Source organism: Euprymna scolopes, chromosome 30 (genome assembly GCF_053919585.1).
Source record: "Euprymna scolopes isolate OS-2025 chromosome 30, ASM5391958v1, whole genome shotgun sequence".
Classification (NCBI taxonomy): Eukaryota; Metazoa; Mollusca; class Cephalopoda; order Sepiida; family Sepiolidae; genus Euprymna; species Euprymna scolopes.
Genome location: NC_136511.1, coordinates 21,074,597 through 21,091,459, shown reverse-complemented (window position 1 = coordinate 21,091,459; position 16,863 = coordinate 21,074,597).

The window sequence follows — 16,863 nt, the reverse complement described above, 5'->3', positions numbered from 1 at the left end:
CCTTTAAAGTTCCTCTCCCTAAAATATCTCGCTGCTCAGTCTGTTCATGAGAATCGTATTAGCGTCCCGGAAGATTTTCCCCAAACCCTTGCTTCGTTTATAAAATTTCATACAAATTAAGTTCCTCTGAAATCTTTTGCCATCTCAAATGTTACGTCACTGTCACCATTTTTTTCCTTAGTGGTTCGTCAGACCTGTGTAAACTTTATATTAAATATGACCGATTTTTATCAACGGGGTTTACTAACAAATATTGCTTCGCCGTCGAATAAAATTCCACCTTGTCCTTTATATCTTACGTTTTAAACATGCAGTTTATTTTATCGCCGAATGAATTTGACATTATTTACCTCGATTTGGATTTTAATGTAGCGGCCTTCGGATTGTTACCCAACATTACTTCATTTATATACTGAATAAGATGCAACCAATCAATTCCTTATTTATTCGCATGCAACGATGAACATCTCTCCAGTCTACCAGCACACGTAAGAGAGGAAGTCGTTATTAGAATCCCCTTGGATTTGTCCTTATGTCTGACTGCTTAGATTATTAGTGAGCGTACCCATAAATACCCTCAGTTTTTTTTTTTCTTTTTTCTTTTTTTAGTTTTTAACTTCAGAAAAAATACTGGATTTTATTTCTATCGGCTGTGCTCTCTTTTACACACAAAGAAAATCCTTCCTTTGCGTAATTTCCCCAAACTAATCATTACGACATACCTCTTCATTTTTTTTAATTGATTATCACACATTATTTTTTATTACATTTTCACCCCAAACAAGACACATCGCCACTGTGATGTAGTGAGCAACTATCAGGAACATGAGGTAAAGAGGTACTATGAGGGAAGTTGGGCAGCAAGATGTCAGTTCACGTTACGCTGAAATTTCTGCATGTCAGTACATTTGAGGAAGCAGGAACCCGGAAGGGAATTCCGAGGTCTAACGGTTCTGGGGAAGAAACTACTGGAGTAGAAGTCTCTCCTAGGGATCTCAACTGAAGGAGTGGGATTTTTCTGCTTGTCGGGTATATTTCGGTCGAGGGGTACAAGTGCTTGCAGTTCTCTGGAGCATTAACCGTTAAAGTACTTGTAGAACAGGCAGAGGGATGCTATATTTCGTCGATGGGACAGAGGCTGAAGCTTAGATGACAGTTCAGGACCTATCACGTTGGCGACTCTTTTGAACCTTGTCTAGGAGTGAGACTAGTAGCAGATGCTTCAGCCCAAATATTACAATACTCCATACATGGGCGAATGGTGGCCTTATAAAGGTACAAGATGCTCTCGGGTGTAAGTAGCTTTCTAGCACGGTAGAGAGAACCCACATTTTTCGCAGCGGTCCTGGCAATACTCTCAATGCAATTGTTCCAACACGTTTTTTGTGAACGTTAGGCCAAGGAGTTCAAAAGATGAACTTTCAGATAGTTTTGGTCATTGCTATTGGTAGTAGAGGTTTCTTGTAGTTATTGAAAAAAAAAGTTTAGTCTTGGCAACGTTGAATGTGACCGTCCATTTTGTCCCCATTCCACTACAGATTGGAGGTCGTTCTTTAGTGTTTCTGCCATTTCTTTAGATACGTGTTCATTTGTTTTTTGTCGTCTGTTATAGAGCGTGGTGTCATAAGCATATATACCCATCTCACAGACAATTTTATCAGGACATTTAGGAATAATAGAGGCCCAAGAATAACCCCCTGAGGCACTCCCGCATTTGTATCATTGTTTAGATGTACGACCATCGAAGACAACCTGGATTTTTCTCTTTTCTAAAAAAGGATTTATGTTGGGTGACCTTTGACCAGGGCCTCTTCACAGATTATCAATGAAGCTTCGTGGATGTAAAACACAAAATGGGGGGAAACTCTAAATTGTTGAACTAAATCTTCGGGAAAGAAAATCAAGATTTTAACAACGTAATACAGAATACTAATGCATCTATTTTCGTTTCAGATGGCCGCATATGAATTTTTTTTTTCTCAAGAGAAATTTACTGTCACTATTATAATTCTATTGGATCAATGTAAATGGCCTCGAAAGGATACTGTCACGACTTGAACGCGAACCACTATGTAAACATAATGTTATTATCTGTGACAAGAATTTCAATAAAACCTTTATTAGATAGGCCAACAAAATTAATTCCTTCAACTGGGCATTTTTCTACAAAATGGGGGCGTTTTTCTCGCAGATATTTTTCGAAAGTCATTCACTCTTTTCGATTGACTAGTCCTTATTTTGACATTCGCAACCTCTGGTTTTGCCATAGACGCAACGTCAAAGACGTTATGTTTTTCTTCCTTTTTTTTTTGTCTCGTTTATCTCCTTTGCGGAACGGTTTCGAGCGTAGCTACCGAGAGTAAAGAAGACCGATGCACATGACAGCGTGACGTTATCAAATCCACTTGATAGCTTAGACCATATGTCGAGGTTATCAGACAAATTTCGTCTAGTTTTCAGTTTGCTGTCTGACATGGTGTATTCTTGCGCTGTTTCAAATTGCCGGGGCAATTATCGAACAGGCTCCAAAATTTTATGAATTTGGATACGTGCTATTAGAAGAGAAAAATTTATTCCAACCAAATATAGTAAAGTAAGCAATATTATTTGTTAATAATTAAATGTGTATTTAATTTGAACTGTATTCAAGTGCTTTTATACCGTTTGATAACTTTGTTAATAAGTTAAAGAAACACTACTATTTATTGCTAATACACCAAATATTATGTTATTTTTAACTGTGTTTCTTATGATCTTAAAGGTCTATCAGGAAGGTTGGAAATCTAATGTTCTTTTAGTTTTTAAAATTATAAAAAATAATTTTTACATAAGAATAATTGTCAATGTATTTTAATAAATAAAACCTTTCGTTGAGTATTTCCAAATATTTTAAAGTTCTATATTTTTTTCTAATGTCGGATTGAAAATTATTCATCACGCGGCTATTAATGAAATTAGCTGTAACTGAACGTTATATATTAAAAATTGATCGTTTCTTTTAGAATTATAAACAAATAATTTTTACATGAGAATATTTGTCAAAGATATATATTTTTTAATTTTTTTACTTGCGTCTCCACGAGGGCACAGTTAGACACAAGGTCGGTTTTTAATGTGGGAAAATCTAGCTCCCCAAAAAGGGGCACTCTGGCTAGGAACAAAAATAAAATTAAAAATGCCTCTGTCAAGAAGGATTTCTCTTCCACTGACCGGGGACAGAATAAATGAAGTGTAGCATCGTAACAGATACTACACTGTGATTATTATTGTACATGTTTGTTTACTGTGTTTTCTTAGATTTTAACAATAGGTTGAATTATGGTATGAAGGTTTTCGTTAATTATGTTTTTTAGGTATGTGAACATCATTTTCGGTCTGATGATGTAATAAAGGAGATTGTTGAATTTTACATTTTATATTGAATAAAGTTCAGTTTCAGTATTAATCGAATTGTGTTCCTTTTTCTTTTAAATGGTTTAGTGCTAATTTTCGAATAGCCCTCATATAGTACTAACAGTCCGACAAATCTTAACTGAAATATGCCAGCAGGCAATGTAGGTAACAGGCCTTCTTCTTACTCTCGGTGGCCGTGGTTCGAGCTTGCCTACTACCACTTGTTTTTTCTCTCAAAACACCCCTCCAAACACCCGGGCACTCACCTGTGTTTAAATGTATATATTTTTGTATGTCTGCCTAAATTTTTGAAAGAAACGAGGGGTCGTCACAAGATCGGTATGGTTTTGAAGATCGACCCTTCGGATGAAAAATGGAAAAAAAAAACATTGATTCCTTTACCCTCCACTTTTCTATAGGCAGGGGTCGCTGTTTTCGCCGATATTCTCGAAAGTTATCCCATTGTTTTCGATTGACTAGCTTTAATTCAAACATTCGTCACTTCCGGTTTGGCGGTGGCGAAACAGCAAAGACGTCACGTTTGTTTTTCCTTCGCAGTACGGGTTCGAGCCTGTCTAATTTTCTTTTCTCCAAACACCCGAACGACGGCAGGGACCGAGGTTAACATTACATAAAGGAACCGATGTGGTGACCTTTGTTTAATTACTTGATTTTCACTTTAAAGGGTCATATAAGACCTCTTGAATATTGCGGGACTAAATTTGTAGCACGTGATTCATACTTTGACCAAGTTGTTATATTGGATGATGTAAATACAAGGTCCATAAGGAACATTTTGACTTTATATCCGTGACAATTGTAATGTAATGCTGTCTGGAAAGTTCTTGCGGATTTTAAAATTCCGATTGCAAATGATGTAATAAGTTTTCTTTGTCTTCATTTTAGATATTTAAAAAAAAAAAGCAGTTATCGCGCTATCTAATCGTTAAAAGTACACTCTGTGTAAACCTATTGTCTTTACAGAATGTTGAATACAAAATGGAAAAATCACATTTGTGCAAATTTCTTATTTCTTCAAGCTAGGCCGGAAAGCTGCTGAAAAGCGCTTGGTTCAGAAACAACTACAGAACGCAGAACACAATGGGGGTTTATGATGAACCTTAATCGAAGCCAATTCACGCACAACTGTCTCGGAAATTGCTCCTGAATGAGACGCAACGTATACGACGGTTACCAACCAGTTCACAATGGAAACAAAGCCCTCAGTAATAAACAGGCCGAGGAAGTATTCATCTCATATGATTTTCTTTATAATTGGTGCATAGAACTTGGTCACCTGTCCCAAGAATCAACCAGATGTAGGTTTTATCATTAAGACATTATCTTACCGAATTAAGTGTTTTAACTCAATCTCCGTTTTTATTATTATTCGGGTTCGGAAAAGAACATGTATCGAACTGCAAAAGTAAACGGTCGATCGAAACGATAATTACAGGCAAAAATCACTGCAATCACTATGCCTTTTAAAGAGGCTTGCAATTATTTTTTTTTATTTTAGATTACATTTTAATTGTGTTTAAAAGATAACAGATTAAAGTTAATTATATTTACGGTTTAAAAAAATAGTGACAAATAATTATGCGTGCAAGAAAAGTATTGAAATATTACATGAAAAAATTACGCTAAAACGTTCACTTATTAATAACATAAAATATTTTTGGCAATTATTTATTTATGCTTTTTGATAAATATATTGGACGAATATCAGTTAAATTTGTCGCCGAGACAGTTTCTATGATATTAATACTTTCGTTATCCCGTGTATTCCCTATTTTTTTCTCTGGTCGCCATTCTGAAAATAAGGAGGGGGTATTTTGTATTGTTTGGCGAATACGTCAATGTGACAAGAAACAATGGCGACCACTTAAACGTATTTGATAAAACATGGGAATACGAAGGTTATAATTTCATAAACATTCTTACCAGCGACAAATTTAACAGGGATTCCAGACTACCTTTAGAAATCAACGTTTTAAAGGTAAGTTTTCATTTGGTCCTCTAGGACATATTGTAGAAACAATACTTAATTCGATGATAATATCGTTAGTTCAAGAAAATCAATTTTCTTCGAGTTATGACGTTATTAAACAAGTTTTTTTTCGTAATGATCCTGAAAAAAAATTAAATATCTTTTTTCTTTTTTTTTTAATATTACGATGCTTTATTTTCATCCAAAAGCAAAATTAAATTCTTGCGTTTTTTATTTTTTTTTTGTTAATATTTAAAACTATATATGTAGTGTTTTGTTTACCCAAAATAAGTTTTCCTTTAAGAATTTAAAATAATTTGTTCATTATATTCCGTTATTCGTTTTGACTTTTATAAACAATATTTTCGTTTTAATTAAATTTAAGAAATATATGTATGAACCCTGAAATCTATTTATTTATTATTCTCTTTTCCCCTTTTCATTCTGATTTTTTTAAGTGCATCCAATAAAACTGCCACACAAAATGGACGCCTCATGTTATTGAAGAGACTTCAACACACGTGTAGCTAGAAATGTAAAAATATAAAATATACACCATATTAAAAAAAAATAAAACCAACACTTCGTATCACATTGGGACATTATACACAAGCTATAAAATGTTAATATAATTACATGTTATCGTGATAGATGTTTATCATTTTTCTTTTTTTTTTAAATTTTTTGATCGTGCACGCAACAGATACAGAAAAAAATACAGAATCGTTCGAAGCCACGACAGACGATCCAATTTGAATATTATAATACATTATTCTGGATTCATTCAACTTTTCATAACGTAATAAAGGTGTCTACATCTAATTTGTCAGTCTTTTTTTTTTTTTTCAAACTTTTCTCTATAAAACTATGAAAGCAATTCATATTTCAATATTTATCGCATGCATGCAACTTTCAAGATTACATACTGAATTTTATTATTTATATAAGTTAATATTTTTAGTGCATAAATTAATTTCATGTTTCTTCTGCGTCTAATATTACATGCATATTTTTATATTTTATATAAAGTCCATTTCCACTATAAATCGAATAGTGTTATTTTCTATTTAAATGTAATTTATAAGTAAATGTAATTTTTAAAATCCAATAAAGAATGAAATGTCTAATTACTTTTAAACACACTACTTTTCCGTTTTCAATTTATTTTTAATATCGAATAAAATTGAATTAAAATACAATTCTTAAGTTTTCCAATGCTTATTCTTTTTGTAAAAAATTATAATTCATTATCGACAGTCTAACTATTCGATAATTCTTGTTTGCTAGAAACTCAAGGACGACATGAGTTTTTCAGCGTTCATGCCTTAATGGCATTTATAAAGGTCGCCTTTTAATGTGTGAGATAAACAAACTGTTTTTTTACCAAAAGTTCGGGTCAAAATTATTTTTCTTTTGCGAGTTTTACCTCCAACTTTTGCAATGCGACTGTGTTAATAGCAAACTTTGTAGGTTTCATGTAGATGGTATTTTGAACTTTTTGTAATTTGTTTTATGGTGAGTTGATTTTGTGTTGCAGACAAGGATTTGTTTACTATTAAAACGGAAGGTAGTTATGTTTTTGATATGTTGACGTATTTGAACTGTAAGGCGACGATAAAGGACCGTGGGACATGACCGACCAAGCGGCTGATTAGCTCCCCAAAAGAAGGAGCGAGAAATTTAAATTCACTATAAAAACTGGCGAACGTGACTCTTATTAAATATTGTGCGCCGGGCGTTATCAGAAATTCCTGCTGCGAGAAAATAACAAATAATAATTGACTTTGTGTTATTCATCTTTGTTTTATCCTCCAAGCGCAGTGCCATTTATGGGTTGAGCGAAAACATATTCGGTGAGTGGGTGAAATAATAAGATTCTATATTTTGGATAATGAATGTTTACACCCCAAGGACAGCTCACTTGGCATTGGGATCACGAGTATGACCACGAAGGCCTGGTAAACAGCTCGCAAACTTCGCAGGTACGATGGTGTGTGAATTCTCAAGGGGACCAATCTAGACATGGCGGAAGTGACACTGCCGTGATTAATTGGTTGGTAGAAACACCCCACGCTACCCCCATCCCGAACTAAATAATCGTATCCAGAACCGAAACACGCCAGAAAAAGAGAGAGAGAGGGGGAGTAAGAGGCAGGCAGTCAATCAATTATTCATTTGAGATTTGGTAGTTAGTAGTTAAGTGATTTCTTACTTCCTTCTCAACGACGACCCGTATCACTAACTACTGAGAAAGAACGAAAGAGTCCTTAAGACTAACTGTTGATTTATAGGAAGTTATTACTTGTGAAACTGATAAGAGCAATTGTGCATATATATATATATATATATATATATATATATATATATATAATCATCAAAGGACCTGAGGTCATCTCGTCAGCATCAGACAAAGCAAAACTATTTGCCAACAACTTTGCAGATAATTCTACCCTATGCGACGAAGGCCATCAACTCCCCGTATTTCTTTCTATAACAGACAACACGCTATGCAACATACAAATATCTGTGCGTGATGTCGCCAAGCTAATCAAGAACCTTGATTCCAGTAAAGCAACTGGCCCTGACGGCATTGCGATTACAGTGTTGGAAAAGCTTCAACCAGAACTTGCCCTCATACTTACAAAACAGTTTAAGCGTTGTCTTAAGGAGAATTGCTTCCCAATACCCTGGAAAACCTCATTAGTATGCCCTGTATTTAAGAATTCAGGTGGCAAGTAATCTCCCTCCTAGTACAGACCAATAAGTCTCCTGTGTGGCATGAGTAAGTTGCTGGAATCAATATTAAATAAAGAAGAGTAAACCACCTGAGCAGAAATGACCTTCTTAGTGGCATGCAATAGTTTCTGTTCTGTTAGATCTATAGCAGATGTGCTAACGGTTATATCTTATAGGATTAGTGAATCTCTTGGCAAAGGCTTCCTTTCTAGGGCAATTGCTTTTGACATATGAAAGACCTCCGATAAGATAAGGTATAAAGCCTACATCGCAAGATTTCCAGCTACGGTATAACTGGAAATATTTTCTCAATTATTCAATCATTTCTCTCTGATAGGCTCATAAGAGTAGTGGTTGAATGCTAGTCTCTCAGGTCCATCCTGAGCCCAACTATCTCCCTGATCTACATCAATGATCTCCCCAAGCACATACTTTAATCATTCGTTGACATAAACGCTGACGACACGACCATCTCTGGCAACACTTCTCCGTAAATGACAAAGTTCTGTCTGATTCTCTCCTCTCTGATCTTGAGTCCGTGGTAAAATGGAGGAATAGGTGGCTGGTTACTTTTAATGCATCTTAAACCAAGCTCTATCTTTACATCATCAACACTCTGACCACCACCATTCATCATTTTACATGGATGGCTCTCGTCTTCGGAAGGCTACATGTGTGTACAAGCTTCTGTGATTGACCTTTACTCCTCATCTGAAATGAAACACGTCCATCAAATATGTTGCCAAGATCCCTGGAAAAATGGTGGGATCCTTCTACCACTCCAGTAGATATATCACTGCTGATGCAATTCTCTATCTATATAAAAGCCAAGTACGTCCAAGGATGGCGTATTGTTGCCATATCTGGCAGGAACTGCTAAAATCAACTTATCCTTCCTTTACAAAATAGATTTCGTGGCTTAGAGGTACAGGAAAGAGAAACCTCTTCCCTGTAACCTCTCTCCCACAGAAGTGACGTTGCGAACCTGACTGTTTTACCGTTATTTCCATGGCAAGTGCTCGTCTGAGCTCCAATGTCTGGTTCCTCCTCGTCAATCTTCCTCGAAAAACACCCGCCTAGCTGAAACCACTGTCAATAATTTTCCCCACACACCGCCAGTTTATCAGAAATTTGTTTATGTTGGACTTGAAGACATCCAAGTTGTTATGTGCCTTAATCAAAACATAAATTCCATGAATAAAGCTTCTTTCTTAGAAGTGCACGCATATGGAACTCTCTTTCGTTTGCCTGTTTCCCACCTGACTACAACTTGAATGTCTTCAAGTCCAACATAAACAAATTTCTGGTAAACTGGCCTTTTATTAATCCACTTTATTAAATCTCCATTGCTAACGATTAGGGCGATATTATCCCATTGATTACTGTACACGTAATAACCCTTATCCCCGAGTGGCTTTGGGCCTTGATAAGTTGTGTCTTCCATGTAAAAAAATGTGCATACATTTATTTGAAAAGCAATGCGTAGACTAGAATAAAGCTGAGTTTGTTTTCTTTCTTCTGTGAATGTAGTTGCCTTCTTGCCGGCATGCGAGTAGTAAATGACTTGTTTTCTTTTTTTTTCTTAGCGGGCAATCGATCAGCGAGGCGACGGCTTATCAACCCTGACGCGAAAGTAACTACCCAGCACCGGCCGCGAATGGACGACTGACGAGTGCAACGAACGGGTTATTCTGCATTGAAAGGGTACATCTGGTCAGTGTTGATTAGATTAGTGACACGTGCGAGATCGAAGATCACAATAGTAGTTATGTAGCCAGCGTAATTATAAGCTTAAGGATTGCTGAAAGAGACACGATTCCAACTGTCATGCAAACTAAAAGATGTCGTTTTCTTTTGTTTTCTTTTATGGGTTTAAGATTTAAAACGCAATTCGTCTTATTTTTTTATATTAATCAATGAGTATAATTGTTTTGGGTTGAGGAATTTTCAAACTTTTTAGGCGCGTGGGCATTTAATTGTTATCAGCGCAAATGTAGGAGATCCTTACAAAAATCCTCTGTGCAACTAAAACCAGCACACCTCCTTGATTGGAATTAGCCCTCGAAAGAGCAGGACACAAAATAATAATAATAATAATAATAATAATAATAATAATAATAATAATAATAATAATAGAAAAACAATAACAAAGACATTCGCTGGCGAGGACTTCTATTGTACTTGTTAAATTTTAAAGAGTCTCTATTCTGAAAGAAGTTTTAAAAAAAATTAATCTAAAAAGTTATTTAAAAGTTTTTTTTTTCTACCTCAGATTTTCTCATTATTCAGACCTGCATTACAAAGAGGCAGTTGCAAAAAATGAGTTGGGGTGTGAGGAGAAACACAAACTGAAACAGAGAGAATATTCAGACGTGTAATAATACAAAGAAAGGGTTGCAAAAATGAGTTGGGGTGTGAGAAGAAATACAAACTGAAACTGAGAGAATATTCAGCCCTGTAAAAATACAAAGAAGGGGTTGAAATGAGTTGTGAGGTAAGGAGAAATACAAACTGATATAGAGAGAAGGAGAGTTTTAAAATATAATCTTAAAAAGATAAGATACAAGTTAGAAAAGAATTTCATCCCAGGCATGAAAATTGTAAAACAAAATGTTTTTACTCTGGGCTTTAAAAATAAAAGTACAAGATTCAATTTGAAATTTATTTATCTTCAAAGTCCACTTTTATAAATTTTACAAAGTAAGGTATAAAAATTTAATTTAAATTAAATCAAAAAATTAGCTTGGATTTATTTTATGTAATGTACAATTTGTTGCAATTCAAAAACAGTATCCTTTATCTAACAATTAATGATATAGTTATAAAATTTTCAATGATTTTTTATGAAGTGCAACAGAATGTGCATTAAAAAATAAATTCAAGGCCATTTTTTGATTCAATTTAAATTAAATTTTTATACCTTACGTTGTAAAATGTATAAAAGTGCACTTTGAAGATAAATAATTTTCAAATTGAATTTTGTATTTTTATTTTTAAAGCCTATAATAAAAACATTTGGTTTAACAATTTTCATGCCATCGAGGAAATGCTTTCAGCATATTTTGTAACATTCCAGGTAATTTAAACAATATTGGGCTACTTTTAATTGGGCTAAAAAGCCTTGTATTATTAATCATTTACCTTGGGTGTGATTTTCACAAGGTTTCAGTTGATAAAAACCGCGACCTTCTCCAGGTGTATCTTATTGAACTCAGGCATGTTTCTGTCGAACTTGAGAATTTGGGTGGAATTTCGAGCTGAACCGTTCATTTGCTTCATGGGATAGCATACTTTTGTCCCGTTAGCTATGATTGGATATATTACATGATAAAAGGGATGCCCCTATTCATGTAAGTAAAAAATAGGGATTAGTTAAATGTAAATATGAAATAGGATAGTCAAGGATTCGAACTTGCGAAGCTAGATTTGGAATTGAAAATTTCAATCATAAGTTAAAATAAATACAGACTGTTATTGAAATAAGGAATTGCACTTGTTTTGTTTACATATCTGTATATGAAAAAGAATGTAATAATAAAATTTGTTTCTGTTACGGAATTTACTCGTCAATTGAAATTGTAAACATATTTTGTAAATAAGTTATTTAAAAAATAGGTTACTGAACTCGGGGCCATGTCAAGTTTGGCAACGTGAGTCATGTCATCCAACGTGCTTTATGAGCACATGTTTAATCATGCGATGATGTGACGAGTTCTCAATATAGGTAGAGTTTTAGATGCAGTCTGAGAGTGTGTGAGAAAGGTCGGAGAGAAGCTGAGAGGTCCAGACCGATTCTCCGTTAGAATAAAGGCACCCTCTAGTAGTGAGAGGGTTTATAAATAACGATGTAAAGAAACTTTGAATTCCTCAAGCGAAATCATGGACCGGTCACGAAATAAAGGACGTCATCATCTTTGTGTATCTGCGTCTTCTGCGTTCATCATTACAACTAGAAAGGTAACGTGTTTATATTATATACAGAACTGTCAAAATGTAAATGTCAAACGCACTATTTCTAAAAATAACGCCCGTATGCAACAGATAGAGGTCTTAGGTAATTCGCAAATGTATTTTTCGGTCGCCAACACTGAGGATTGACCCTTAAACCTTTAGGAGAATATTACTTTTACAATCGATTTTTCCCAGTACTCGAAGCACTGCGCCACGGGTACGTGCAGACAATTCTAGTACGTATTTTAGGAGCCTAAAACCTGCTTTTTATTTCTAGTTGTAACTATCACCATTTATTACTAATTATTACTATATATTAATGCATATCTATCTCTATACTTATTACTTGTATATATTAATGTTTTTATTTATTACTTGTATATATTATCTATTGTTTATAATTACTGGTTCCCATATCGTATTGAATTCTACACTAGGTCTACTTAGCAGTTGGTTATTCCCCAGCATAGGTGCTACTTCTTTCTAGTCGTCTTACTCTCCACCGTTCTTCTTTGTCTATAATTTTTACTTCTTCATATAGTGGTATATGGTTTCCCTTTTCTTTCCAGATTTGGTCAGCTATATATGACTTTTCAGTCTCTGCACGTGCTACGGCTTTTCGATGTTCTTCTAACCGTACTTTCAACGACGACACGTTTCACTTGTGTAGAGTTTTCCACATTTACATATACACAGTTCTTAGTTATGATATTTTTTTCTGCAGGGAAATTGACTCTCACAAGTTTTTTTTTCATGATAGTTGAATCTTTTTCTAGGTAAACATTTCCGTTTACAATTGTTTCACCTCATTTTTTTGTTGGGGCGGGGCAGCAATTTCTTCTCCTGAGATTGTCTGCATCGATGTCTTCATTTCTTTTTCTAACATGTATAGATTTAATTTATTGTCTGTAATTTTTGTGTTTGGCGAGTTTGAAAATATATTTGTCAACGTTTCTTTCTTTTTTGTTTTTTTAGTCGCTTTCTTCCAATTCGAGTGCCGTCTGCTTCCATTTAGATAGCGCTTTTTCATTGGCTAATCAAACTCCCAAAAATTCAATTAAAAAAGGATAAAAAATAAATAAGTAACTAATCAGAAAATAAACAGTCACCCCTGCCCCCTTAATATCACCTTAAAAATTACTAAAAACATAACAGAAAAAATACATAAATAAAATAAAAAGTCAAGTTAGCGTTTCAACATTTGAATATCGCTCGGCTGACACCGATTATAGCCGGTCTCGCCCGATCCATGCTTGACGGGAATTCACGAGAATTCGGGTCAGATTATGCAAGAGTACCGACTGATGTAATGCGGAAGGAATCAGGAATAATTTTTCCAATGGTTTTCTATCGTGATGTGCTTGGCAAAAGACAATTTGAGTGTAATGGTTAGGAAAATGGCCCATTATGGGAAATGCTCGGACAAAAAGAAACTGCACCTATTATTTTTACAACTAAAAACAAGGCTGTCGGAATAAATCAAAACACTTCCCAGCAAACAGCGTGAACGGGGCTGTGAAGAATGAGCAGCAATGAATTCGAGATATAGATGGCGAGTCATATTTCCCTGTAAAATGCAGCACAACACTTGAAGGTAAATATTCTTCAAATCAAAATATTTTAAATATATATTCACTCAGAAAATTAATGCTTGTGCAGAACAAGGACCGTGCTGTATTTAGACGGGCTTTGTTAAGTTTAATTCCAAATTCACGATAGATAAAACTACAGAAAATGAACAAATATTGATTCACGTTTATGTGGATTGGTTTGGTTGTTTTTGTTTTACGGCATATCAACCCTTTTCAGGTTATTTAATGCCGAATCCAGAGATTTTGAAGAACAATTTTTTAATAGAGTATATTTGTTTGTTTATTTTAAGTCGGTTTCTATTTAACCCATAATTGGGACCCTAACAAGTACTACCACTCCGGGTCAAAGTGGACCTGGGAGCAATGGCAATTAAAGGGTGGTTCCACACTCCGCAAAGCCCGCAAGCTGGGGCCTCACTATCAGATAGAGTTTCAGGTCATATCAAGGACCGTGATCATGTGGAAGATTACGATATCTATGTGTTAACGACACGCAGTGATAATCTGGGCGCGTTTTCGAATTCAGTTCGATTCACAGAACCAACTTCACTTGGCATGATAGTAACCTTCACAATTCAAATGCTTTCCCATTGGAAAATATCGGGAAAAATAATAAAAAATATTAAAAAAATAATTTGATAAAATGTAAATGCAGAGGATAGGATATACGTATAAAGTATTTCTAATACCAATAATTATTCGAAAACTACGGACAATTCTGAAAAGCCTAGTAAAATCTGAAAATCATAAAATAAAAGAAACAACAATATAACACACATGGTACTAAAACAAAAGAAACAATTTTTTTACACCGAAATCACCACTTATCAAGGCCCGGGGGCCACTCGAGGATAAGCGTTAATGGGTATACATTAGTCAATATGATTATAGCGTAATAAACATAAGTAGTGGGAATTTTGTAAATTGGATTACTAAGGGAGGACGGGTTATCAAGAATTTGTTTACATTGGACTTGAAGACAATCAAATTGTAGTCAGCTGTAAAGCGGGCAATCGGAAGAGAGTTCCACAGGCGTACAGTTCTAAGAAAGAAGCTTTGTTCATGGAATCTACATGTAGGTTTAGGCACAGAGAAGGAGAGTGGGGAATTATTGATAGTCGTTTCGACCAGACGAGTTTTTTTTTTCGTGAAAGATTGGCGAGGGGTGAACCATAGATTGAAGCTCAGACGAGCACTAGCCACGAAAATAAGGATAAAGCAGAGATAAGCTCGCAACATCTTTTCTGTGAAAAAGAGTTTTTTTTTTACATAGGCATCACCTTTTATCAAGGCCTTGATACCACTCAAGGATAAGGGTTAAGGGTGTACAGTAGTCAATTGGACAATAAGTAATTGTTAGTAATGGAAATTCGGTAAATGTATTAACTTAAGTGGAACGGCTCATCAATAACTTGTTTACGTTGGACTTGAATATAACCATATTGTAGTCAGCTGGAAAGTAGGAAAACGGAAGCCAATTTCATAGGTGTACAGTTCTAAGGAAGAAGGTTTGTTCATGGAATCTACGTTTAGATTTAGGCACAGATAAAGAATGGGGATAATTATTGATAGTATTTTCAGCTAGACGAGTATTTTCTGTGAAAGCTTAGCGGTGGGGGACTAGAGATTCAAGGGGGGAACCATAGATTGAAGCTCAGTCAAACACTTGCCATGAAAATAACGATAAAGCAGAGACAAACACGCAACATCTCTTCTGTGAGAAAGAGCTTGTAGGGAAGAGAAAGGGACAGCTCCTACGAGGCTACGAAGTCTATTTTGAACTCTATCGAGGTTGCAGAGAAGAGAGAAGAGCATCCCCCATAAACTACGAAGTATATTTTGAACTCAAGGCAGGATAAGCTGCTTCTAGAAGGTCCTGTCCAGATGTGGCCGTAACTAGCTTCTATATATATATATATATATAGGTAGAGAATTGCATCAGGAGTGAGATATGTACTTTTTTTTTTTTTTTTTTTTTACAAAGGCATCACCACATTATCAAGGCCCAGAGGCCACTCAAGGATAAGGGTTAAAGAGTGTACAGTAGAAGTTGGTCAATATAGTAATCATTAGTAATGAAAATTTGGTAAATTTAATAACTTATATGGAACGGCTCATCAAGAATTTATTTACTTTAGACTTGAACACAACCATATTGTAGTCAGCCGGAAAGCAGGAAAACGGAAGACAATTCCACAGGCGTGCAGTTCTAAGAAAGAAGCTTTGTTCATGGAATCTATGTTTAGGTTTAGGCACAGATAAAGAGTGGGGGAAACTACTGATAGTGCTTACAGCTAGACGAGTGTTTTTTGTGAAAGTTTGGCGAGGGGGGACCATAGATTGAAGCTCAGTTGAACACTTTCCATGAAAATAACGATACATCAGAGACAAACTCGCAACATCTCTTCTGTGAGATAGAGGTTGTAAGGAGGAGAAAAGGACATCTCCTACGAGGCTACGAAGTCTATTTTGAACTCTATCAAGGCAGGACAAGTCCTTTCTAGCAGCTCCTGCCCAGATGTGGCAACAGTATTCCATCCTTGGACGTACCTGGCTCTTATATAGATAGAGAATAGCATCAGCAGTGAGATATCTACTGGATCGATAGAAAGATCCCACCATTTTTCCAGCGGCCTTGGCAACAGATTTGATATACGTGTTCCATTTAAGATCAGGAGTGATGGTCAAGCCCAGAAGCTTGTCAAAACTTGAGGCCTCCTGAAGACGAGAGCCATTCATTTCAATTGATGACAAATGTGGATTAGAATGTTGATGATGTAAAGAGAGAAGCTTGGTTTTAGATGCATTAAAAGTAACCAGCCACTCCTTTCCCCATTGTACTACATGCTCAAGATCAGAGGAGAGAGAATTGGAGAGTACTTGCTCGTTTACTGTCTTAGATGTGGTACCATAAATGGTAGTGTCGTCAGCATAAATGTACTGGAGCTGTAGAAGTATCCCACCATTTTTCCACCAACCTTGGCATGCGAAAATGAACACACGCTACACAAAAAGCCAAAATAGCATATTTGAAGAGAAATCAACCCAATAATATAGAAAAAATATAATACAAAACTAGGGAACTGAAATGAGATTAAATCCCATATTGCGACGCATAAAACTGCGGCATTGGTGCTTGTAAAATTCATGACCCTAACATTTACATAATATTCCCTCACAAGAGTGCTACATTCATTCTTG